At 43.0% G+C, this 19541-nt stretch overlaps 1 long non-coding RNA gene across 1 annotated transcript; it reads left to right on the top strand.

The window, feature by feature from the left end:
• Nucleotides 1–883: 883 nt before the first annotated feature.
• On the top strand, nt 884–19494 carry LOC125161279 (uncharacterized). The gene is made up of 3 exons (XR_007150525.1): nt 884–1083; nt 2617–2728; nt 19463–19494. It is a non-coding gene; the product is annotated as an uncharacterized LOC125161279 (long non-coding RNA).
• The last annotated feature ends 47 nt before the right edge of the window (nt 19495–19541 follow it).

The following is a 19541-nucleotide window of genomic DNA, read 5'->3' as shown; positions in this document are numbered from 1 at the left end:
GTTTTTTGTATCTCCTTAGAAAGAACTAGTTTTAAAAACCCCATATACACAATCAAGAGGCCATTTGTGGTCACATCCTGATTCTGCTTTCCTAGATGTTTCTAAGGATCTGCTCCCTAAGATGTATACTTGTGAAGTGAATTTCGTTTCTTTAATGTTCAGAGCATCAGGAAGAAAAATCATAGAACATGTGGATTCTGCTGGTATTCCTTATGAGTCTGGGAATAAGACATTTTGCCTGTGTAGAAAGCAATGGCTTTCAGCACACTTATACCGAATAATCAAAAAAATACTGTCAATTTAAAATTTCGATGACTTCATATTGCTATGAGAAAAAAAATCTATTTCTAAAATCAATTACTTTGTTACATAGGCAGCACTGACCAAGTTTAAGAGAAGTTAAGAAAAACCTACTGTCTCTTTAGAAATGGTACCTAATTGATACAGTGGACTTTTAAAAAGGATGGATGTTTTTTAGATGTCCAAAGCACAAGATTATTGCTTAAGGAATCAAGAAAGCAAAAAGAAAAGTAAATGACTAGAACATTTCACTAACTGCCTTTATTCTTTATTTCATCCCCCAGAACCTTGAAGGAAAAACAGAACTGTGTTCCTCAGCTCTATCCTTTCTGCTCATTTCCTGTCACCCAAGATGTGATTTTTCAGTGGTGGTCTCCATTTTAATTCACATATGGCTGCTAGATCAAGGGACTGACATTATCTAGAAATCTGTGAAGTAAAAAACATCCAAGACCCATTCCCTGGGGGCAGAAAAAGGAGGGTAGAAAAAAAGGCGTGTGTGTGTGGGGGGGGGGGGTGGAGTGGGAATCTCTAATCAGGGTTCTCTGTTCATTGTTCTAGAAGGTTCTAGAATGAACAGGAGTGTTTCTGAGTGTTCCTGAGTGAACATAGATTCTAATGCTGCTGTAGATTTTTCTTATTTCTTTGTCATCTCCATTTATAGACTGAATTAAAACCCTCAGTCCTAAATGAAAACCTGGCCTTCTGCATGGTTGGGGAGGAGGCCAGAATCTCTGCCTTGCTGCTTTTTATCTCCATCATCTCCTGCCAACAGACTGCCTCGTATGTAAAGCCACATTTGGCTTACTCTCATGAACATTATGATTATAGCCTAGGGTTGCCTGAATAACATCTTCCTCTGTCATATTTTGATAGATCCCTACTCTTTTTCTAACATAGATGAGGAGGGGTGAGCCACTTAGGGGAAGTTACTGTTTCTTTCTTGAGATGCTCCGTGAGGAGAATCCATTGGGCCAGGGTGGGGCTAGGACCCGGCTGAAATCTTGGCGAGAGCCAGTGGGTGGACCCCACCTAAAAGCTGACAGAACACAAGGTCCTGGTCCAAGCTGTTCCGCAGACGTAAGCCATTGCCTTCCAGTTCCAGCTGATCTGGCTTAGTGGATGAAATGGCATCTTTCCCTGAGGAACTTCCATTCCTGAAATTTCACTCAAGAGATATGCTGCTTGTGATAACAACGTGTCAAAGAAGTCAGCCTTTTACACCCAGACCCTGGGTGACCTCAGATTCAGGAGACATACCCACAGCCCTTCTCTCTTTGTGGAGAGAAGCCTCCTGGGGGGGCAAAATCCCTCTCTTGTTTGTGGTGACCTCTCTGTGCTTACCACAGAGCTTGATGTCTGGGGTGGAGAGCCTGGCCACATGGCCTCGGGGGGTATGGGGGGACGAACTAATGCTGGAGGCCAGGGCTGCTGATGCGATTATTTATTATTTCACTGAATTACTGCTGAGTGACAAGGGCGCTTTGCGTTCCTGCAGGCTGGCATCCATGGAACATATTTTTAACATGAATCGCTAAAGAAATAACAAAATATGAAATGGCTAATTAAAGAGCCATTTCACAAAGGTCCTGCCTGATGACAAGTTTTTTGATCAGTCTCACCATTTGCTAATTTCCAAGTGGAATGAAATCAGAGTCCATGAATCCAGGGCTCAAAGCTGGGGCTGGGGGTGGCTGGGAACAGGGAGAGAAGCAATAAGGCTGAACTATTGGATATACCTTACTGCATTCATAATGTTTGAGTGAGTTCATTGTATTTTGGAAAGCTCTGTGTGGCCCCTCAGTTTTTGGTGGGAGGTGTGGACCCCTAGTCACAAAGCAAGTGATTCTAGCCTATTATGGTATTTCTAAGACTAAGTATTCCCTTTTTAATGTAAAACTCAATGCCCTTGGGAGATTTTTTTTTTCCTCCTCTTTCATATTAACCATGAATAAAAACTTGAGTGAGTCTTTTCCTGCAGTGCAGTGAAATGTTACATTGTTTTCTGGGAGATTTTAAAAGCCTTCAAAGCAGGTAATCATGTTCAGAGGTCCATGAGTGATGAAGACCAAAGTCTCTATTAATCTTTGTGTGAGTATACCTTTGGAGTTTATAGAAAAGAGGAAAAATGGACAAAGAGTGTTTTCTCCATTGTGTGACAGGCTAATACTTAAACAGCTCCTTACTTAGAGGTCGGTTTCCTTATGTAGGGAAGACAACACCCTGGGAGCTTCCACAGCTTCCACAAAAGATCTCTTAAGCATTAGGAAGGAATATTATGAATTGCCCTATTGTTTGCCTTTGACTTCTATAAAGGGAGAAGATCAGTCCCAGCCCAGCAATAGAAGTAGGCACAAAACAGAAGAGAACACGAAGGGACTTCGGTTTCCCTTTTATCTCAATACATACGGGCTAATGAAATGACATCGTAAGTCATGTTAGGATTCTATTTCCCTTAGCATCGCGTACCACTGTGGGACCTCTGTGTTTTGGTAAGCGTTCCGCTGCACCAACAAACTGTCCCCAGACTTAGTGGCTTAAACCAACCATTTTATTTTGTTCACAATTTTGTGGGTCAGGCATGCAGGAAGGCATAGGCTGGGCAGTTCCTCTCTGATTCACAGAAGTCAGCTGGGCCTGCTGGGACTGGAGACCCTTTCCAAGGTGACTACATCCGTGTATCTTGTACCTCTGTGCTTCTCAGCCTCTCTCCTCCTCCCCCTCCGTTCTCCTCCCTCTCCTTCCTCCTCCTCCTCCTCTTTCTTCTCCTTCTCCCTCTCCTCCTTCTTTTCCCTCTTGTTTTCTCTCTCTCCCTCTACGCATTGACATCTCTTCTGCTAAGCCTTCTTCATGTGGCTTGACCTCTTCCCAGTATGGTGGTCTCAGAGTAGGCACACTCCTTACTTGGGGATTGGCTTCCAAGAGGCAAGAAGTGAAAGCAGCCAGGCTAGGGAAGACCTCTGATGATTTCACTGGTACGCCCACGAGAAGTTGACTGGTGAAAGCAGTCACAGGGCCCACTCACATTTAAGGGCTGAAGACACAGACCCCTTCTCTTAATGGGAGATGGACAAGGTCACACTGCAGAAGGGTATGTGGGAAACCGTCATTTTTAGAAACTATGTAACAGTAAGAAACAAAACTCTGACAGCTCTGCTGAAGAAAATTTTATTGTAGGGGCGCCCGGGTGGCTAATTGGTTAAGCGTCTAACTTTGGCTCAGGGCGTGATCTCACGGTTCACGGGTTCAAATCCCGCATCGGGCTCTGTGCTGACAGCTCAGAGCCTGGAGCCTACTTTGGAGTCTGGGTCTCCCTCTCTCTCTGTCCCTCCCCTGCTTGCACCCTGTCTCTCTCTCAAAAAGAAATACACATTTAAAAAATGTTTAAAGAAAGTTTTGTTGTAAACATATCACCTATGAAGTCTTCGTTTTCTACTCTGATATCCAAGGATGCATTTCTTTCTTAAATTTTCAGTCTGTGTCCATTGGGAATCTCCATGCAGGTCACCTCCTCTCTGAAGCCCACCAGGCAGTCTTCCATGCCTCCTTCAGGGCTCCAGCACTGATGTCACTTCCATTACATCACCTGTCACCCTGTTCTGGTGCTACCTGTCCATCCTCACTGATGGACTGTGAATTGAGGCAGAAGTTGTGTCTTATTTATCACCATAATTGAGAACTGAGTGTTCTTTTCGAATTCTATTGATTGACTTATTAAGTGAATAAATGTCACCCTGACTCCAGGAGCTTGGCCCCGGAAGTTCATTCGTGTCGGTTCAGGAAAGAGTATAGACTAGAAATGGAAGCACGGTTTGCCTAATAGGAGTGTTTTATTTTGTAGGAGCAGCATGGAGAACCTGTGTTTTCCGATGCAGAGGTGGGGATGTAGAAGCTATTAAAGCAGGGAGAACCAGCTTCAGCTGGCCATCTTTCACCTTCATTTTCACTACATTGGCTCCTGGGGACAGCTCATTCATGAATATGGCTGCAGTGAGGATAGACCCAGATGGGTTCCTTCTATTGTTCAGACCATTGGCATATGTGGATCCCCCAAACCTCTTGAGTGGATCCAGAGTAAACATTTTTTGCTTCTGAAACCTCTGGGGACTTAAATGTAATGACATATATGTATTTGTGTGTGTATGTATATCTCTATCTTTCCTGTATGTATGTATGTATGTATCTATCCATCTGTCTATCATATCTATCTATTATCTATCTATCTATCTATCTATCTATCATCTATCTATCATATCTATCATCTATCTATCCTCTATCTATCATCTATCTATCTATCTATCTATCTATCTATCAAGAGTGAGACAGAGACAGAAAGATAGAAAAAACTGCTTAAAGTATTACTTTGATAATACTAATAAACATTACAGCTTTGTTGCAGGAAAATAGAACTACTCTAACCCTCCTTAAATCTAGGTCATATTATGGAGTATTTTATTTATAAATTTTTTTTTCCAAATACATTTTACCAATGAAAGAAAAACCCAAGGATAATGCCAGGAAGATTTTCCTAGTTGGAATTGGGGGTGAACCAAACCCACATCTTCTTCAACTGATAATACCACTGATAAGAGAGAAGTGGATGGGGGCGCCTGGGTGGCTCAGTCGGTTAAGCGTCCGACTTCGGCTCAGGTCATGATCTCGCGGTCCGTGAGTTCGAGCCCCGCGTCGGGCTCTGTGCTGACAGCTCAGAGCCTGGAGCCCGTTTCAGATTCTGTGTCTCCCTCTCTCTCTGCCCCTCCCCTGTTCATGCTCTGTCTCTCTCTGTCTCAAAAATAAATAAACGTTAAAAAAAAATTTTAAAAAAAAAGAAGTAGATGAGTGGTGAATAGCAGCTAACTAGCCTATTTATTTCCAGAAAATAGGATTTGATTAAACACTCTCTTCAACAGTTCTTACCCATCAAAGAATTAGAACCACTCTGCCTCCCAAGTACAACCTCTCAGGAGGAAATGATCTGGAAGAGAAAAAATTTTCTCCACCTCAAAACAGGAGTAGGGAAAATATGGAAACAAATATTTTTGGTCTTGTATTTAGTAATTTTAAAATTCCATGCTCAGCGCTCCAATGACTCCCTCTCCCCTTTAGATTAAATGATGTTTTTTTTTTGCTCAGAGAATTCTAATGTAATTTTTGATGTCTTAATTGCATTTGTTTATCACCTTTTTCTTTGTTTATCAGCTTTGAGACTTGCCTACTGTCTAGAATGAATAGCTTACTTGCTAAATTAGGGGCAAATGTAGACAAAGTTTGTGCTCCCCGGTTGGGAAAGAGATTAGAATGGCCGGATCCCAAGGGCACGTTGGCAGTCCGCTCTGAGCAGAGCATCTGTGGTGTCACAAGTGGATCCGATCCAATAGGAGACTCAGGAAGCTCCTTTCAACTTCAGCTTATCTGAAGGCTTACCTGGCAAAGACTGTCAGCTCTAGGGCCACCCATTGCGTGTGAGTCAGAAAATGTCAGATTTGGGAGAAAGTGGCCCCACCTAATCAAAGGGATGGTGGCACAAACAGGGAGCCCTGTTCGACTGCCTGAAGGACCACATCCCTGTGGTTTGGGGGCAGAGAGCTCTGCTGGGCTCCTGGAGAGATGGTTCTCCCAGTGCCAAGTCGGTGCAGTCATCAAGGAGACAGCCAGGAGCTGTGCAGCTGTGCTGTGCATTCTCGTACACACGTGCTTTCCAGGGAGCTTGCACCTTACGTGTTCATCACATGCCAGAGAAGCTATATGACAAGAGTGAAGTCCATAGGCTGTGCATAGTTAGACAAAATATTCTTGCATCTGGGTCTCAGGGTCCTTAGGTAAGATTTTCATTTTGAGCTGGGGCAGCTGTGTGTGTGTGTGTGTGTGTGTGTGTGAGAGAGAGAGAGAGAGAGAGGGAGAGAGAGAAAGAGAGGGAGAGAGAGGAGAGAGAATATGTATAGCTCTGACACAGAAATTAATGACATATATTCAAAAACATTTCTGAGCTCTTTCTCAGTGCTAAGCTGTACGCTAAGTTGTAAGGAATCATAGAAATGAGTAAGGTGCGAGGCTGATCTCATAAATGCCACAATCTGGTGGGAGAGAGAAACACACATATAAATATTGATATGAAGCAGGCTGTGAAATGTGCTACAATAGGACAAGATAAAGCACTGTGCAAGTAGAGTAGATGGGTGGATGCATTTTAGTTGGCAATATCTCGGAAAGGCTTTCTGGAAGTATGGGCAGTGGGCCCAGGCTCAGAGGATGAGTGAGTTTGGCAGGCTCCCTTGGGGCAAGGGAGCCAGTGGCAGGATTCCTGGCAGAGGGAACTGTATGAACAGCCGTCCAGGGAGAAGGTGCAAGCCCTGTGTGTGGAGCAGCATCACTGGGATGGTGTGGGGGCAGAGGGTGAGGGTGGGGAAGAGGCTATAGAGAGTGTAGAGCGAGAGAAGGAAAGGTAGTTCCGGTGACACTGTGCGATCACATCTGCAGGCACCGAGTTACTAAATCTGGACTTTGCCTGGCATGTAATGAAGGGCCACTGAAGATATATGACTTGGGGCAGGAGTGTGTGTGTGAGCATGTGTGTGCACGCCGGGGAGGGGTGGGGGTAGGCAGGGCAAGGAGGGAGGATGTGAGGAGTCCCCTGGTTTGGAAGGGGCAAGCAGGGGAGACCAGTGAGCAGGGTATTGTAGTAACTCAGCCCAGAGATACTGAGATTCTACAAAAAGGAAGAGAGCATAGCAAAGAGGAGGCAGATTCAAGGTTTATTATGAAGGCAAAATTGCCAGGGTTTGCTAATTAGAGCTGGGGGGTGAAGGCATAGAAGACCTGTACAGGGGCCCCATGGCACCAAGCCGGCCTGAGATGGACAATCAGGAGGAAAAAGTGTGAACATCCATGCATTCATTTATTTATTTTTCTTTTTTCTTTTTTTTAAATTTATTTTTCATTTTTTAAAATTTACATCCAAATTAGCATATCGTGAAGCAATGATTTCAGGAGTAGATTCCTTAGTGCCCCTTACCCATTTAGCCCATCCCCCCTCCCACAACCCCTCCAGTAACCCTCAGTTTGTTCTCCATATTTATGAGTCTCTTCTGTTTTGTCCCCCTCCCTGTTTTTATCTTATTTTAATTTCCCTTCCCTTATGTTCATCTGTTTTGTCTCTTAAAGTCCTCATATGAGTGAAGTCATATGATATTTGTCTTTCTCTGACTAATTTTGCTTAGCATAATACCCTCCAGTTCCATCCACGTAGTTGCAAATGGCAAGATTTCATTCTTTTTGATTGCCAAGTAATACTCCATTGTATATATATACCACATCTTCTTTATCCATTCATCCATCGATGGACATTTGGGCTCTTTCCATATTTTGGCTATTGTTGGTAGTGCTGCTATAAACATGGGGGTGCATGGGTCCCTTCGAAACAGCACACCTGTATCCCATGAATAAGTGCCTAGTAGTGCAATTGGTGGGCCATAGGGTAGTTCTATTTTTAGTTTTTTGAAGAACCTCCATACTGTTTTCCAGAGTGGCTACACCAGCTTGCATTGCCACCAACAATGCAAAAGAGATCCTCTTTCTCCACATCCTCGCCAGCATCTGTCGTTGCCAGAGTTGTTCATGTTAGCCATTCTGACAGGTGTGAGGCGGTATCTCATGGTGGTTTTGATGTGTGTTTCCCTGATGATGAGTGACGTGGAGCATTTTTTCATGTGTCGGTTGGCCATCTGGATGTCTTCTTTGGAAAAGTGTCTATTCATGTCTTTTGCCCATTTCTTCACTGGATCATTTGTTTTTTGGGTGTTGAGTTGGATAAGTTCTTTATAGATTTTGGATACTAACCCTTTATCTGATATGTCATTTGCAAATATCTTCTCCCATTCTGTCACTTGCCTTTTAGTTTTGCTGATTGTTTCCTTCACTCTGCAGAAGCTTTTTATTTTGATGAGGTCCCAGTAGTTCATTTTTTGCTTTGGTTTCCCTTGCCTCCGGAGACGTGTTGAGTAAGAAGTTGCTGCGGCCAAGATCAAAGAAGGTTTTGCCTGCTTTCTCCTCGAGGATTTTGATGGCTTCCTGTCTTACATTGAGAACTTTCATCCATTTTGAGTTTATTTTTGTGTATGGTGTAAGAAAGTGGCCCAGGTTCATTCTTCTGCATGACGCTGTCCAGTTTTCCCAGCACCACTTGCTGAAGAGACTGTCTTTATTCCATTGGATATTCTTTCCTGCTTTGCCGAAGATGAGTTGGCCATACGTTTGTGGGTCCATTTCTGGGTTCTCTATTCTGTTCCATTGATCTGACTGTCTGTTCTTGTGCCAACCATGCATCCATTTATTAGCATTTATTAGCATGTGCAGCAAATTGTTACTGAACACATACTTGTATGTTATATGTATATGTACATATACTTGTATATTACTTGCATATTACTTGTATATGTATATGTATATGTATATTATATGTATATTACATGTATATGTATAGTCTTTGTCCTGCATTCAAGATCACCTGTCCTTTGCCTTTTCCTATGATTTCAATGCCATAGGCACAAATACTTAATCTTTCTTAACTGAAGTCCCCAGATTCAGTGACTCTTGAACCTAGTTAAAGTAATAAGCGACAATTAAGGAATCACTTTTCAAGAAGTGTGTAGGGTATTTGGGCTCTGATCTTGCAGGAATCCACACCTTGGGAATCTCTCCTTGCATATCAGCACTGCAGCCATGGCTAGATTATTTTCCCGGTCCTTGGAGACTGGCCTGATCAGGTTCACCAACGACTGGATTCTTCTTGGTATTTGCTTACATAACACTATCAGGACACATGTCTTAAATATTTTATCAGGTTTAAAGGGTAGTTTTCATAACATGGCATTGTGTGGCCTGCGGAACCTACTGAGGAGGGAGGAAGGAACGGTCTTGGCCTGTACTAAGTGACATAACTGTAATCCACATTCTGATATTAAAAATTTGATTAAGTTGATAACAAGACTGCAGGTATAAAGACAGTGGCTTTCCCTGTATCGTAAAGATAGCTATTAAAGCCCTAGTGCACTTTACTTAAGTGCATCTCCCTTAGCTAGTATAATTGACTCCTGAACATAAAACCACACGGTCCTGACCTGTGTCTATGCAGCCCACTGGTTCTGGAGAACCAGGCATGGGCTAATTGCATGATTTGGCTGTTTGCATACCAAAATGGAGTTCAAGTGCTTCTTATAATAAGTGAACGCTTGGAAGCAGAGTGGAAATTTGTCCATTAGCTGAAAGGCAGAAGGCACTATAGGATGAAAAAGAGCCTCTCTATTTGATTATTAAGTGTTTTGTAATCTGAAGCTATAAGTTAACAAGAATAAAATGAAATGACCCAGGAGCAGAACGTTTTTCTAAAATCTTTAAAGAAGAGAGCAGCACCACCAGAGCAATTGTCAGGCTCCTTTTAGGTTTTTTTCTAGCCTGCCAGCTGATTTAAAAACAGTGTCTGCTTTGAAAACGTTCTCATATAAATATTTCAGTGTTTCCAACCAATTATAATTATTCTAAGAAACAATATTTCCACCTGACTCTTTAAACAATGAGATCCTCAAGTTTTGCCTTTGACTGACTGGCTCTGAGTCTCATGATCCTATTGGAAATACTTGCCATAAATATGTTTTAGATTTTCCTATGGAAGCTCCTTGGCTCTCTTGGCCTAAACTGTCTTCCTGATCGGTCAATCTGTCCTTAAATCAGTAATTTTTAAATGTTTTAATGGTTGTTTATTTATTTATTTTTAATTTTTAAGTGTGTATTTACTTTTGAGAGAGAGAGAGACAGAGCATGAGAGGGGCAGGGCCAGAGAAAGGGAGACACAGAACCGAAGCGGGGCCCAGGCTCTGAGCTGTTGGAACCCACGGACTGCAAGATCATGACCTGAGCCAGTTGGATGCTTAACTGAGTCACCCAGGTGCCCCAAATCAGTAATTTTTTTTTAATATATTGTTTTAAATTTTTTTTTAACGTTTATTTATTTTTGAGACAGAGAGAGACAGAGCATGAACGGGGGAGGGGCAGAGAGAGAGGGAGACACAGAATCGGAAACAGGCTCCAGGCTCTGAGCCATCAGCCCAGAGCCCGACGCGGGGCTCAAACTCACGGACCGCGAGATCGTGACCTGAGCTGAAGTCGGACACTTAACCGACTGCGCTGCCCAGGCGCCCCTAAAAATATTTTTAAAGTTTATTTATTTATTTTGAGAGACAGAGAGAGAGAGAGAGAGAGAGCAGGGAAGGAGCACAGAGAGAGAGAGGGACAGAGAGAGAATACCAAGCAGGCTCCGCACTGTCAGCACAGAGCCCGACATGGGTCTCGAACTGATGAACCGTGAGAAATCTAGAGTTGGACGCTTAACCGACTGAGCCACCTGGGCGCTCCCCAAATCAGTAATTTTTAAATCTGAGTGGGCATCCAAGTCACCTTGAAGGCTTGTTAAGACACAGATTGCTGGGCCTTACTCCCAGAGTGTCTGGGTTAAAAAGTCTAGGATGGGGCCTGAGATTTTGCATTTCTTGTAGATTTTCAGGTACTGCTTGCTGCTAAGATCTCTTAGCAATGTTAGTCCAACGGGCTGAATGGAAGCTTTTCTGTCAGGATAACTGATGGACTCAAAATAATGCAACCTCTTCCAGTTTTCGATTAATCAGAAAACTACTTGATTTCTATGAGAAAGGAGACTCTTCACTAGTGCCTTTAAGCAGAGTAGTGGTAGAGTATTTGCAACAACATGGATAAACCTTGAAGACATTACGGGACGTGAGGTCGGTCAGACAGAGGAAGACGAATACCGTATGATGTCACTTATATGTGGAATCTAACCAAGCCAGGCTCCTCTGAAAACAGAATAGAATGGTGGTTATGAGGGGCTGGGTGGTGGGGGGCAGAGGGAAGATGTAGTTTAAGGGTTCAAACACTTAACTAGTGTGTTAGTAAGTCCTGGAGATCTAATGCACAGCATGGTGAATACAGACAATATGGTACCATGATCATCAAACTTGCTAAGAGACTGGATCTTAATTACCCCCACCACTAAAACGAAAAGATAATTATGTGACCTGAAGGAGGTGCTACAATGGCAACCGTATTACAATATATAAATGTGTCAAATCCACATGCTGCCCACATTAAATTTACACAACGGTGGGGGCGCCCCTGGGTGGCTCAGTTGGTTCAGCGTCCAGCTTTGGCTCAGGTCACGATCTCACAGTTCGTGGGTTCGAGCCCCTCATCGGGCTCCGTGCTGACAGCTCAGAGCCTGGAGCCTGCTTCGGATTCTGTGCCTGCCTCTTTCTCTGGCTCTCTCCTATTCGTGCTCTGTCTCTGTCTCTCTCAGAAATAAATGTTTTAAAAAATTTGAATTTCACAATAGTATAAATCAAATACATCTCAGTTAAAAATAAAGAAATAATAAAGAAAACATGGTGGAGTGATGTAACTTCAAACATTGGATTCTATTCCTGGGAAAAGGGCTTGACTGTTGAAATTCCTATTTGTGAGTTTTATCTATCAGCAGAATGAATTTGCTGCTTTACAAATGTAAAGTAGGCATTCGGGATGGATGATATTTCCCCTGATGTAGACGGGAGGCCAAAGTTAGAACCAAGCAGCGTTCCTGGATGAAAGGGAGGTCTGACGCGAGCGTTCAGGTGCAGAGTAGAAAAGGAGCAGAGCAAGGCTGAATTAGAAGTGAGCAGTGGGGGCTCTGTGTGAATGAAACCTTTACCTGCACTAGTGAATACATGTGGTCTTCTTAGACCCTTTGGTTCCTTTCCCATTACTTTCATGACCAAGGTCTCCACACTGAGGCTACCTGGTGGACAAAACCTATGTATAAGAGCATTTTTCGAACTCTAACCGATCATCAGTGACCTGGGTGTCTTGTTACAATGCAGATTCTGGTTCATTAGGGTTGGGGTGGGCCCTGAAAGTCTGCATTTCTAATCAGTTCCCAGGTGATACCAATGTGGGCGTTCACCAGGGCGGGCTTCACGGCCTTGCACCAGTCCAGTCATGCAGGGCAAAGCCTTAAAGCAGCAGGTTGCTTTTTTCTGATTTTTCCTCTTACCTTATAGCCCTGCCATCGGCGTTTGGTTGGCTTGCGTAACTACAACTACATGCTAAGCCAGTGGAGTTATGTTTTTCTCCCTTTGTGTAAGCGATCCCGGTACTGCCTAGTTCACAGCTGGAGACTGTTGAGCAAACACTCTCCTTTGTTCATTTTCACATGTCTCTCTAAGACAGGCATCATCTTCCTGCGCTGAAGTGTTCGTTTGACTTCACTTTTCAAATGAATCTTGGCTTAACTGGTTTCTGGGTTTTGGAATCGACTCTGGGTTTTTGGGCCTTCCCCTTGATTCTGGGCCACAGCTGAAATAGGACGAAGCAGGTGGTGAACCCCATGGCTGTCTTTGCTTCACCAGTGGCCTCTAGCCTAGGGAATGGATAATACCAGGTGGTTCTTTTTACATGGCACTCAGCTTGCTTCATTTACCTAAGTTCCATCCTTTTCAATACCTGAGGTATATCCAACCCCAGTGAGTTGCTGGGCAGGACAGTTGAAAAAATTTTTATTGAGCACTGTATGCATTTAGGCCCCAGTGAGGATACCAATCTAGCTAGGTTCTCAGGTTGGCCATATCCCAGGAGAAAACCTCAGAGGCAAGCGGAATTTGTTTAGGTGAAGCCTGAAAGAGAGTGTTTTATTGGCCAGTGAACGAGCAAATGAAGAAATATTGCTGGTATAATGGCAATGGTGTGGCAAGAATCAGGATGATCAGATTAAGCTTTCTTCCATCTGATCCCGTCAGAATCCCCCCATCCACGTTAGGCAAAAATAGATCTGGCCGCTTTCATGAAATTTGCAGCTTTCACGAGCTTTTCCTCCCGTCACCATATTCGGTAATTAGGTTTTGCGGCTAGTATAGGCCAAGTTCAAGTTTCTTAGTCTGAAGTCTTTTCCTCACTTTTGGAAAACAAATATTTCCTAAGCACTGTGTTGGCCTTCTTGTAGCGTCTCATAAACACCTCATGAGATATAAATTGTCCTGATTTTATAGATGCAGGAACCGAGGCCATGAGAGGTTGATTTGCCAGGTTAAACAGTCAATGACAGAAGCAGAGTCCAGGCCTAGAAATGCTGACTTCAAGTCCATTGTGCTGGCTCGTGGGATTTGTGCACTTAAAAAAATGTTCCTCAAAGCTTTATTCATTTGCAATTTTTATTTTTATTGTCCCTGATGTATTTGCTCTGTACTTTACTGTTCAGAAGAGCTTTAGAGTTGTTTTAAAAATAAATAAAACTAAGTGACTTTGGGGGATTGGTTTTGGAAACTCTCTAGCCAAAATCTAAATATTTTAATCTCTTATTAGTTAATGCTATTATGATTTAGTCAAGAAGTGGCTCAGGCACAATTAAGTATTATCATGCCATCATTAATGTTTAATGCACAGTGTTTGGATTTAGAGACTATTATTGTAGTAACTGGACCTCCTGGTCCAAAGTGCCTGGAATTTGAGAGGCAGGCAGCTTACCCAGGCACACAGATCAGGCTGCATAGCTGGGACAATGTTGGAAGGTTTTCATTTGAATGAACTAAAAAAAAATCAACAGGTAATCAGTATTAATTTACCTTTGACTTCTAGTTAAATGTCACCTTCTCTCCCTTTCCTGTTTCATTTTTAAAAGAGAATTTCCTTATTTTGTTGTTCATATGGACTCAGCTTGGGGGACAAAAATATAGTCACTTCCTAGGAAAAATGGCATAAAAAACCAATAGGGCCAATAGGAAAAACAAAACAAGATAAAACAAAACACTGGTCTGGAAATCAGGAGTCTGGTGTCCACTTTCAGGTTTGTGACCTTGAATGAGTCATTTTACCACATCTGGCCTCTGATTCCTTACTGCACAATGAGGAAGTTAACCTAGCTGTTCTCTGAAGGCTTCTTCTAGTTCTGAGTCCTGCTTTGCGAGTATTGCTTATTCCTATTAGACAAAAGCATGAAAGTGAATGTGCCTCCCTCCCTCCCTTCCTTCTTCCCTTCCTTCCTTTTGCATTAGTCAAACTAGGTTAACTGCTATTAGAAAACAATCTTAGTGGATTAACAAAATGGAAGTTTACTTCTTGCTTCTGCCAGAAACATGGTCCCCTGTAACTGCCCAGGATAAAATATAAAAAGCTGGGTGAATGCATAACATTGTCTCATCCACATTTTATTTGTTAAACAAATATTAATTGAGAGGCTAGTGTATGTCAAGTGCTATAGTTAACATTGGAACTTGACAGACCATTCTCTTCTTATGAATTTTAAAACTAGCTAGGGAAATTTTTTTTTAATTTTTTTTTTAACGTTTATTTATTTTTGAGAGAGAGAGACAGAGAATGAGCATGGGAAGGGCAGAGAGAGAGGGAGACACAGAATCTGAAACAGGCTCCAGGCTCTAAGCTGTCAGCACAGAGCCTGTCGTGGGGCTCGAATGCACGAACCGTGAGATCATGACCTGACCCGAAGTCGGACGCTCCACCGACTGAGCCACCCAGGCACCCCTCTAGTCAGGGATATTATACGTGCATGTGTGTATGTGTGTAAACTACGTATATATGCAATATATATGTAGAATATTATTAATCCGGGGATTGAAAATAGTATCACAAGGTAATGATAGATAAGTTTTTTTAGAATGTATACACAAAACATCATTCTCAAGACTTCGTGTGTGTATTTATGTATTCTGTCATTTAATCTTCACGGTAACTCGCCGAAGTGGATGCTGTTATTATTTTTATTTTGCGTATTAGGAAACTGAGGCACTGAGAGGTTAAGAGGTTCGGAGAGCTAGAAGGCAGTAGAGCCAGCTGCAAATCCAGGCTGTTTGACACCAGAGCCCGTACTCAGTCTTGCTCTTCTGAGAGCTTGTGCCTGACTGTGACAACATTCCTCTAGCGGTAACTTTCTTCATACTCACTCATAATTAATTTGATGAAAATTAAGGAACTCATGAATGGGGATGTATGAAGGCACTTTGTAAGCTGGGAAGCATTATAACACGGCATATTGCTTTCTCAAACCACACTTGGCCTCAAAGTCTTTGAAGGCTTCCTGTTGTCTCTTGCTTAAAGTTTAAATTGTTTAGTCCTTCACCAACTTGCCTCTCAGTCTCTATCTTCCCTCCTCTTTTTTTTTCCCTGCCACACTAGACAGATCACCTTCCCAGAATGTAATCCAAATATTGTCGGCCTTTTGTCTGTCCAGTTTCAGTACATCAACCCTGGGTATCCTGGGCCAGCACTAGGTTAAATCACCTCTGTCCTCTCCATACTACGGCACAGTCAGTGCTAAATCGATGCTTGACAAATTAAATCAAAGCTAGAAAAGTAAGAGGAAGGGAGAACCGTAGATAATACCAAATTTGAGGGGATCAAGGCAGACTCGGGTCCCCCCCCCCCCAGGAAAGGGCAGAAAGAATGGTTTGCACAAGACATGTTCCTCTTGAAAGTCTTTATTCTCAGAGGCTGGAGATGGCAAAGGAACGATAGGAAACAGTGTGGCCACCCCAGTTCAGCTAGAGTGCTTGGCTTATGCCTGGCCAAAAAAAAAAAAAAAAAAAAATCTGTTCAAAATGGAGTTATTTGGTAATGTTGTTATTAAGGTAATTGAACCATACCACAAGACATCTGGAGAAGGGAGCCCCGCCTGGAGAGGCTTCACTTAATTACTTTGTACTGGGGGCCAAGTCTTAGCATACCTTCAAAGGAGAGCTAAGGAAATAAGCACACAATTACTCAATGTCTTGAAATGAATACAATGGAAACTTACATTGTGGCAGATGCCGCTGGGCTCCCAGGCTTCTATGCGAAAAAGGACCTCTGTGCCTTTAGGGTGGTGGCCTGTCCACCTCTGGGGATGGATGGTGGGGTCTCAGCCAGTGCTTCCAAACATTTTTCATGACTTGACACATGGAAAATGATTAAATTTTCACAGAACTCTGTGCTAACCTGGAGGGGATTTGGAGGCATCATGGGGCTTGGAGAGAATGAATCTATTACATTCTCTTTGTATCATATAATTGTGATAAAAAAATAAAAATATTTAGAAAGATATGAATTCTTAAATTTAGTTAAAACTTCCAAATAAAATATTTTCTAGTGTTTTAAAATGAGAAACTCAAGCTTACTTCCACAAACCAAAAAAAAATTTTTTTTAATGTTCATTTATTTTGAGACAGACATAGAGTTCAAGTGGGGGAGGGGCAGAGAGAGAGAGAGAGGGAGAGAGAGAGAGAGAGAGAGGTGGGGGGGGGGGGGGGGAGACACAGAATCCGAAACAGGCTCCAGGCTCTGAGCTGTCAGCACAGAGCCCAGCGCAGGGCTCGAACTCACGGACCATGAGATCGTGACCTGAGCCGAAGTCAGACGCTTAACTGACTGAGCCACCCAGGCGCCCCACCACAAACCTAAATTTTAATAATCAGATTTTAGGGCTGGAATGATTAAATACAATTTCTCACTCAGCGTCTTTTTTCTTTTTTGACGATCTCTTCAAATTCGTGAAAGCCATCACAATGTTGCTCAAATTGGCGACTCAACATAACCTAGAAACATATTTCTAACAATTCAAAATTTGTCATAGTTGAAGTGACTTGTTAAGCCTGACATTCTTTTGACAAATACAATATTGAAGTTTTATCTAATAACGTGAAGGTATTTTAAATCTAAACCGTTCACACCAAGTAGGTAAAAATCCTGATGAAGCTGTAATTTTCAGGACACACAAATGGGAATGTGTGAAAGCACTTTGTGAACAGGAAAATGTTGGACCACAACATGTTGCATGTGGCTCATGTAGGTTGGCTGTTCCTAAAATGGGACATCAACTGCACATGGACAGAAGTTTCTGGTACAGGGGAGGGCTGAAATTGAGGGTAGTCCACCAGAGTTGTCCTGCCAGGAGCCCCTATTAGACTTCCCTGACTCCTAGCCCCTAATGACCACACTGTGCAATCTCTTTCTTGAATACCTGGGATAAAAACCTCTCCAGCAGGCCCCAGACCACTGTCCTTATGCACCATGGCGGACCCCGCAGCCGGGCTCCAGTGCGTACCTCCGTGGCCAGCCTCACCATGTTGCCAGCAAGTGCCAGATGCTTACCACCCGATGGGACCTCAGAGTATGTCACTGGACACCACTCCTCTCAGACCACTCCACGAGGTGTTCTGGAAGGCCCATGTGCCTAGCCAGAGGCCATCAGCCAGAAAGGCCTTGCTATACCAAGAAATGACCGTTTTATGTGGCTTAACTGTAACCCACTGGCCATATGCAACACAGCACGCTAGTTGGGAAGCTTGGGTCTAAACAAGCATGATGATCCTGTTTCCCACTATTGCAGCCTCTTTTAAAGCGGAGAGTGGCCCGGTGACCTAATACTGGCCAGGAAAACACAATTGGGTTGGCCAGGGGTAGGGGTAGTTCTGGGATAGTTTTTGTTCTCCAGATTAAAACACAGCAGGGAACGTGCCTGGTATTGATCCTTCTGCCTCCTTTCTTCCTTGACTGGGGATGTGCTCTAGAGGTTCAGTAGTCGTCTTGTGATCAGGAGGGGAGAACCATGAATGGGAGGCCAAGAGGGCTATAAGCTGCTGGTGCTGACATCATGTCATTTCCAGATCAGTGCCAAGCACCCTACCTCTAGATTTCCTATTACGTCAGAAAGATAAACCCCTGTTTGTTACAGCCCCTGGAAGTCAAGTTGTCCATTATTTTCAGTCAAAAGTGCGACTTACACATTTTATTATGTACCTTAGGACATGTACAGAATGAAAGGTATTAGAGTTCTTTATCCATTCATCAGAGTATTTAAAACAGTTCCAATTCAGGGAGCCTGGGTGGTTCCGTTGGTGAAGCATCTGACTTGGGCTCGGGTCATGATCTCCTGTTTTGTGAGTTCAAGCCCCGCATGAGGCTCTCTTCTGTCAGCACAGAGCCTGCTTCAGATCCTCGGCCTCCCTCTCTCTCTGCCCCTCCCTTGCTCTCTCTCAAAAATAAACAAAAACATGAAACAAATAAAAGTAAATAAAACAGTTCCATTTCTAGGCAAGTATAATGCTAACTTGGTGAACATTCTTTAAGAAGAAAAGTAGCATGACTATCCTTCAGTACATGTAGCTTGTTGGTCTAGGTCTAGGGAACCACCTCTAATGCATGTTCATGTGTGTGGAATGAGAAAGGGCTACATCTCTTTGCAGTGACATTCCATCTCCTTTCCTCTATTAGTATGGCAGACGCTCAAAAGGCTGAAGAAGCTCTTCTGGTGGTTTCTCATGGTAGTTCTAGGAATAGAGCATCAATTAGACCTTTGTGGCTTCTAAGAAACCCTCCTAAACTAGCTTAAGCAAAAGGAGAGATTTATCAGATGGACCTTGGGCTATCTTATGATAAAAATACGCCATGAGGAGGGTCGTGGTTGCAGTGAGCCATTAAGAACTATTTCAATAGGAAATGACCATTTCCAGAGCTCTCTCTCTGCTTCTGCTGTTTTCCGCTTTATTTCTCTTTCTTGCTATAGACTGAGTTCCCTTACCTGGCAGAAACCTGGATCCTGGTAGGTCCTAAGTTTTATATCTTTTTGATTCCAAGCTATGAGAGAGAGAGACAGAGAGAGAGGCTGACTCTCTAGGCCCCCTATCCCAGTATCTAGCTGTTGGGGCTCCTATTCCATTGTGAGTTAGAGGCAGAGTATTAGACTAAGAAGCTATGGCCAGAGGCTTGGACCGTGGAGTCTCCTGGAGGAGCCAGATGATGGAGTGGGGGGGAAGAGAAATTTCCAGAAAAAGGTATGTTAGTGGCTAAGTTCTGTAGCTAGTCACCACGGAAATAATTCCCACTTCACTCCATGTGTGTTTATACTGACAAAGGAGACAAGTGAGGAACAGAAATCTGTGTTTGTTGAAAGCCATATAGGAAATCAATGGGCAGTTTGGTATTAAAAGGAAAAACTATTAATTCTTACTCCAGGTTGTTATATTCTTTTAGGGTCTTGTTCTAGTCTTCTTGGTAGCAATTCTTATGGTTTTCGTGGAGGCTTATTGATAAAAGCTGCCCTGTTTCCTTGTCACAAAGCCTTCTTTCGTTCTTACAGTACCTGGAGGGAGCTTTAAGACAAGAATGTTTCTTTTTTTTTTTTTTTTTAATTTTTTTTCAACGTTTATTTATTTTTG

The sequence above is a fragment of the Prionailurus viverrinus genome, chromosome A2, assembly GCF_022837055.1.
Source record: "Prionailurus viverrinus isolate Anna chromosome A2, UM_Priviv_1.0, whole genome shotgun sequence".
Classification (NCBI taxonomy): domain Eukaryota; kingdom Metazoa; phylum Chordata; class Mammalia; order Carnivora; family Felidae; genus Prionailurus; species Prionailurus viverrinus.
The sequence above is the reverse complement of the archived record's forward strand: the minus strand, read 5'-3'. Positions and strand labels throughout refer to the sequence as shown.